Source organism: Vespula pensylvanica, chromosome 25 (assembly GCF_014466175.1).
Source record: "Vespula pensylvanica isolate Volc-1 chromosome 25, ASM1446617v1, whole genome shotgun sequence".
NCBI lineage: Eukaryota > Metazoa > Arthropoda > Insecta > Hymenoptera > Vespidae > Vespula > Vespula pensylvanica.
Window position 1 is genome coordinate 916,867 of NC_057709.1, and position 7,769 is coordinate 924,635.

Genomic DNA, 7,769 nt, shown 5'->3' on the forward strand with positions numbered 1-7,769 from the left:
ACTTATTCTCTTATTTTATCGTACCGAATCTATCCCCGAAGTAAGTTGTACCAACATTTTTTAAAACATCCTGTATATATACCATGATTTGTAGTTATTGAATATCGATCGATCGATAAATGTTTCTCAAGATCTTTTCATTTTTTTTTTTATTAATACAAAAATGTTCATCTTTCTAATCCTGGGATTGTTTATTTTTTCTTTTTCTTTTTTTAATCTTATAAGTCAATTATTCATTAGATATCTTTCGATCGAGTTCGTGCACAGTAGTTTGATGTATTTTCTCTCTCTCTTTCTCTCTCTCTCTCTCTCTCTCTCTCGTTTTGTCTCTCTTTTACTGTTTGTACGAAAGGAAGATAGTTTCAAGAGAGTTTTCACAAGCAACCTGGGATTAATCTACATATTACGGAGCACTCCAAGGTCATTTACATTCTCCAGACGAATATTCGAGGATGTTGAAGCTTCCTTGTAACGTTCCAACTACGTGCCGATCGTTCCAGTCTTGATTCTAGGTGTGGTGGGGGTGGGAAGGGGTGGAGTGGAGCAAGGGTGAGATTTACACGTGTAAGTTTTAGGGAATTATTCGTAATGAAAAATAATAATAATGCTCACGTGTACTCATCGTTATATGTACGGTTTTAACGATTAAATTTTTTTGTTTTTTACGACGATCGGTATTTTGTAATATTTGACATTTCGATTTTTTTTTTATCCGTGATAGAAAGGATATTTTTAATTAGAAAAACTTTCGACGAGGAATTGCAATTAAAATTTTATCGAAGTGGGAAAGATAAGGGTAGAAAAAATAAAATAAAATAATATAAAATAAAAATGGAAGGAAGAAACACAAGTTCGAAAGCGCGCGTGAAATTCATAAAATATTTCGTACGCGTGTTGGATCGAACGAAAGTCCAAAAAAGGAAAAAGAAAGAAAAGAAAATAAATTACAAAAAAAAAAGATAACGATAGAGATATAGCATTAGAAAAGAAAACATCGCGATTTTCTATTCGTATCAAATTAGATAAGGATTGTTTATAACGATATATCGATATATCGATTGAAATCTTTTTATAGAGAATATTTTTTTTTTTACGAAATATTTGAATGACAAGACCGAACGCGAAGTGTGGCGGGAAATTTGAAAAGAATGGACATTAAATTAAATTAAATTAAATTTTATTCGATGCAATTTAATATAATTCAATTTAATTTACATTAAATTAAATGTATATTAAATTAAATTAAATTAAATTAAATTAAATTAAATTAAATTAAGTTAAATTAAATTAATTTAAATTAAATTAAATTGAATTAAATTAAATAGAAGTTGTATCGAATTAAATTAAATTGAGTTAAATTAAATAGAAAGAAATAAAGCAGAACCAAAGTGAATTTTTTATTCTGTCCAAGTTCGTAATAATTATACAAATAAAGAAGCTTTTCGTCGTCGACGATGAAGACGACGATGACGACGACGACGACGACGACGACGACGACGACGACGACGACGACGACGACGACGACGACGACGAGGAGTTGCTTATCCGTCAAATACGTCGGACAAATTAAATGTACAAAAAGACATAAGTAAGTCTAGATAGGAAAGACTGAGTGAGAGAAAGAGAGAAAGAGAGAGAGAGAGAGAGAGAGAGAGAGAGAGAGAGAGAGAGAGAGAGAGAGAGAGAGAGAGAGAGAGAGAGAGAGAGAGAAAGAGATAGCAATTTACGTTGAAAGGAATCTTATTTCCCATTGAATTGAAATGAAAGAATTTTATTTCACCCTCACGCAAACATAATTAAATTGTGTGTGTGTGTGTGTGTGTGTGTGTGTATGTATGTATGTACGTATGATGTATATATGTATGTATGTATGTATGTGTAATAAAATTTATTTGAAAAAATGTTCATTAAAAAATAGTTGTTCAAATTAATTAATAAGGGTGATTAAATTGTATATATATATATATATTAATTAATTATAACATTAATAATAACATTAATTATAACGTTAGTAATTAATAATGACATTAATAATTAATAATAACATTAATATATATATATATTAATTAATTACATGTATAAATATTAAGTATATATATATATGTATATTAATTAATTATATATATACTTGTGTGTATAACATTTATTAAAATTTATTTCAAAAAATATTCATTAAAAAATACTTGTTCAAATCAATTAATAAAAAAAGGAATGAAAAGAGAATTTAAAAAAAAAAAAAGACGAAATTAAAAAAAAAATCTTTAAAATTGTCGTCGATCAGGTAAATAATATCAAAAAACTCTTTAGAGATATTGAAAGTTATGTTACTTCTACGAACTAGTTACTCGTGGTTTCCATCGAAAAAGAAAAAAAAAAAAGGAGGTTAAATAGGTACAGGCTTGAACAAAGATGGACGATGAGTTCCTCGATAAGTGCTACCATGTTGCTGTTATTAAAAAATATTCGTTCCAATTAATTAATAATAATAATAAAAAAACGATAAAAAGAAAAGTAAAAACAAAAAAAAAACCAAATTAAAAAAGAAATCTTTTAAATCGTCGTCGATCGGGTGAATAATGTAAAAAAAAATTCTTTAGAGATATTAAAGGTTATGTTACCCCTACGAACTAGTTACTCGTGGTTTCCATCGAAAAAAAGAAAAAAAGAGGTTAAATAGGTACGGGGTTGGACAAAGGTGGACGATGAGTGGGTCGCTAGGTGGTACGCTGAGTGCGGAATGGCTAAGTTATATACGATGATAAGGGATATGAACAAAGATTGAGAGAAAAGTTTTTAATACTTGACCTCGTGAATTTCTAGACACCAGTCTATGGATCCCAGAGAATTCACTGAACCGTCGTCGGTTTTAATCGGGCAAACTTCTCTACCGTGTCTCCAGTAATTACGTAGCACACACCAAGTCTCGAGTCAGCATGCTTCTCTCTCTCTCTCTCTCTCTCTCTCTCTCTCTCTCTCTCTCTCTCTCTGTCTTTCTCTCTCTCTCTATCTCGTTTCAACGCACATTTAACCATCCCGCTTAACTGCGGCAGCTTATCGGGAACTTGCGGAAATAAAAATGTACTTTTTTAAACCACCCCCTCATCCTCCACCCTTACCATCGTTTACATTTTCTTTCTTTCTCTCTTTTTTTTTGTTCCTTTTTCCTTAAATTCGTTTAGACGAGAGAGTTTGACGAGAGTCGAAAAGTTTCAAAATAGAACGTAATTTGATTCCTCTTTCGAAAATTATTTTCTTTTTTGATCTCGTCAATTAGCAGATTATTGTTGAGCCTTTAAGAATCTTCCGTCGATCTTTTGATATGATTTTTTTCTTTTCTGAAAAATATAATGTGTCAGATTGTCAATCGATCAGAAATTTAATTAATTTAATCCCTTAGTTTTTATTTATTGAGTCTTTTTTATTCACGAGTCTCATAATCACGGATGTTACTTGTTAGACACCCCTACTTGCTAACAACCGTTCACACCAAACGACAAATATGAAATCCTGTAAATTCGTTCCATTCAATTGATTTGGATTTGATAAAAGTAGCATTGTAGGAAACAAAAGTTAACTCTGGGAGTATTAACGAGGTTGAAGAGTTTGAGGAGAGTTAGAGGAGAGATAGAGGGATGGTTAGGTAGAAAATGGCGACGATGGTGATGGTAGGGTGGTAGTAGGGGTGAGCGATGTACGAGTACCTCGTTGGGGGTGCACTTTTATCGGTCGCGTTTTCGCACTGCAAACCGTGCTCGATACGCGCCCACCACCATCACCAATACCAACACCATCACCATTTACCACTACTACTACTGCTACTGCTGCTGCCGACGGCATGAATGTTTGATGGAGCGGAAGGTAGCAGAACGATCGACTCTCGCGGTCTATTCGATATTATTCTCGATAAGGTCGTTGCTCAATAATCGAATAATCCAACCGAAGAGGATGAAACTTTCACAGGCAAGCAAAACGAAAAGAAATTTGAACAAACAAATTAAATAACGACTCGTTTGAAAAATATTATTGCGAATCTAGGTGCGAAACTTCGCTTCCTAAATTCCGCATCTAACCGCAGACCTAACCTCGACGTAACTAATCTTAAACACAAGTCAGACATAACCTCAAATACAACCCAATTCAAGAGCAACCATGAACGAACGACTCTCGAGTGTTCACGTTTCAAACAAATAATCGAATATTTTGTAGCAGGATTTTGAGGGTAGGTAAAGAAGAGAAAAAAAGAGAACTATGTATGATTAAAAAAAAAAAGAAAAAAACATACATTGGTTCAATTATCCAAGGTAAATATAGACGTTATTAGTGGCTAACCGAGTTTTCAGGGAACGGTTTGAAAGCTTACGGATAGCATAATGGGTTATCAGACGTACTAGTTGAGTACCAGTTCTAGTAGTGTGTACTCACTTATAACTCAGGTTGGGAGGCAACATTCTGGCGCCAGGTTGGCTGGAACCTGGCGTGTGCGATCAATCAACCTGCCTCTGTTTCTACCCCCTGTTCGCCCTGTTGGCGGTACCGCTGCGGGATTTGCTCGGTACGAACCTGCTTGCCTGAGCTTCGAGAACTATACTTGATGTTACATACGAATGTATGTATATATATATATGTATGTGTGTGTGTGTATGTATGTTATGTGGAAATGGTGCCAAGCAAATTGCCGGTCATCGACCGACAGGGAAACGAACCTCGTGAATAATAATCCTCAGCGCGGAGAGTAATTCGAGTTATTAAACGATGATAATATTTTCTTATGTGTTTAACGACGTCACATAATATCGATAGTATATTGGAACGATCGGAAGTACGTACATTTGTATCGATTAATACGATGAACTTTAAACTTTTCTTTATAATTATGTATGTGTACTAAATAATTCGGATAATGTGTCATAGATGTGTTATCGTTTTAAAAATTGATACGTCGAGTTTAGCTCGACATAATTAGTTTTATTTCGTATCTCACTCGACGAAGATTAATATGGTAAATCGATGTTTTGTTGGTCGATTTTTGTACGATTTTTTTTTTTTATAACAGAATGTTATTTTTTATAGGATCTAGCTAAATATATGTGTGTATGTATCTGTGTGTTGACCCGACAGAAATACTACTATGTCGAGTGTCGCTCGACATTTTCTACTATGACATTTCATTAGAATCTTTTAATCTTTTTCTTTTTTTTTTTTATTTTATTTCTTTTCTAAACAAAATGTCACATTTTTAATAGAATCCAAATGTGTGCGTGTATGTGTGTCGAATGTGATCCGACAGTAATACTATCATTTTCTGCTATGACATTTCATTATAATCTTCTTTTTCTGTTTTTTAATATATTAAAAAAAAAAAAAAAAATTATTTCCTAATGAAACGTCGTATTTTTTATAAGATCTAATGAAATATTTGCGCGCGTGTATCGACAAAAATATTACCATATCGAATATCATTTTATCTTTTTTCTTATGAAATTTTATTACGATCTTTTTATTTGAATATTTAAAAAAACATTTTTTTTCCTAACGAAATGTCATATCTTTTTTTATAAGATATACACATATAGACGTATGTAAAATGAAGCTAAGCAAGATACCGTCAACATTCAATGATATACGCTTCTATATATATATATATATATCTTATCATATCGATTCCATGTAGGTGTTCTTCGTACTTTCTTCTCTTAGAAGAAAAAGAAGGGTTGATAGGGACGAGGGGTGTGCTCGAGGATAAGGTATGTCGAAGGTATAGGAAATATACGGATTCTACTCTTGAACGAGGAAGGACTATGCTCGTTCGCATGGAAATTGCCGGTAAGTTTCGCGAAAACGTCTTTCGTTTTACCTCGAGCCACCCTCGTCTCACCCTCGTCTCACCCTCGTCTTATACCATTCCGCAGTCGTTTCTCCTTCCAACCAAGGTACTACTTCTTCCTCTTGAAAGAAGAAAAAGGGGTGGTGTGGGATAACTAATCGAGCAGGATGGTGGAGGTTAACGCGTTTGAAAGAGGGTTTACGAGTACGCTGAATTTTCTTTGGTTTCCTTCTCGAAAGAAATCCTACGTATCTTTCTTACGAAATCGAATTCACATTCTTAACTCAAATACAAACTTGTACACACATATATATATAAGTAGATGCACACGCGTATTCGTTCACGTAGATACGTAAATACGCTGAAGACGTGTTAGAGACTTGTTTTAATATCAGGAGAAGAATAAAGGGCTATCGAAATGGACTATTTCATCGATTCGAAAAATTATTTAAGAATTTTTTTTAGCCTCTATCACTTCTCCCTCACCTAGTCGTCTTTGAAAAATGATGATATTTTTAATCGTTGAATTTTTAATTGCGAAATTCTTAACTTGGTATTATCGGATTTGTTGTTGGTTATTTCTTTGTGATTATTTCTCAATGTTTTTTCTCTTTCTTTTTTTTTCTGTCTTTATCTTGCAAGTTGAAATATATATTTCTCTCTCTCCTTCTCTCTCTCTCTCTCTCTCTCTCTCTCTCTCTCTCTCTTATTCCATTACAAGCTTGCAATTTGACGCCGTTAATATTACTTCCCTGTAAAGTTGCAAGTACAATAGTCCGTATCGCGAATTCGCACGCACGAAAGACGTAACTCCTTAATGGACACCATAGAAAGAAAGATGGCGAGAGAGATAGAGATAACAGATAACTAGTTTCAAGCGGAATGAATATTAGCTTTGCCAAAAGAGAAAAGAACAAAAAAAAAAAAAGATTCTGTCTCAAATATCCCTTATTATTTGAATACGTTTTCATTTAATATTTTATATTTCGTAAAATGAATTTCCATTGATTTAAAAACCTTTTTACTTTTCTTTTTTTTTAAATCACTCATTTCAATTTTTCAAATCAAGATTAATAATCGAAATACTTAAATTAAACGATTAACGATAAATAATAATATCAACCATTGTGTTTATTAAGTTTTTATATATTTATTGGAAGAATAATATTTCGAATTTTACCAAGAGAGTTACCTGGCATACATGTATACATACATATATACATACATACATACATATATACATACATACATACATACTTACATATATATATATATATGTGTGTATGAATATATTAGGTACACCTACACAAATACATACATATGAATCTGTTTCAAGAGAATCGTGAACAGGAACATCACGAATTTTCCGGTATGTGATATCGAGTCTCGTTGGATTTTCGTGGAAAGCCGAGATTGGACCTGGTAACGACCCGACGACGATGTTTACCCAGACACCGGAAGGGGGATGAGAGTGCAACCCTCTCTACCTAAGTGAGAGACAGAGAGAGAGAGAGAGAGAGAGAGAGAGAAAGAGAGAGAGAGAGAAAGGATTGCCGAAAACGATTCCGCATGTTCTCTAGAATAGATACATATACGTATATTATATATATAGGGTGGGCAAACAGTTACTGGGCGGGCTCCAAAAGTTTCCGGTTGACTTACTGAAATCAATTGTTTTCTTTTCTCTTTTTTCTTTCTCTCGAGAATCGACTTTGGGCTAAGCTAATCGTTTGTTCCTTTTCTATTTTCTTCTTGCGGATCGTAGAAAAAGAAAAGGCAAATAAATTCTTAAGTTATGAATTAATATAAACTCGTGATCCTTACGTGCAACATGTTCTTGATACAGGGTATTTTTGTAAATGTAGACATAGTTTCAATAGGTTGAAATAAGAAAAAAAAAGGTTCATACGAATATACGTACGATACGATCTTGTTTCCGAATTAC

The 7,769-nt window shown here is 33.2% G+C and overlaps 1 protein-coding gene across 5 annotated transcripts in view; it reads left to right on the top strand.

Moving 5' to 3' along the window:
• LOC122637310 (protein Fe65 homolog) overlaps positions 1–7,769 on the top strand; it is a 108,117-nt gene that overhangs the window by 4,805 nt on the left and 95,543 nt on the right. The window lies entirely within an intron of this gene.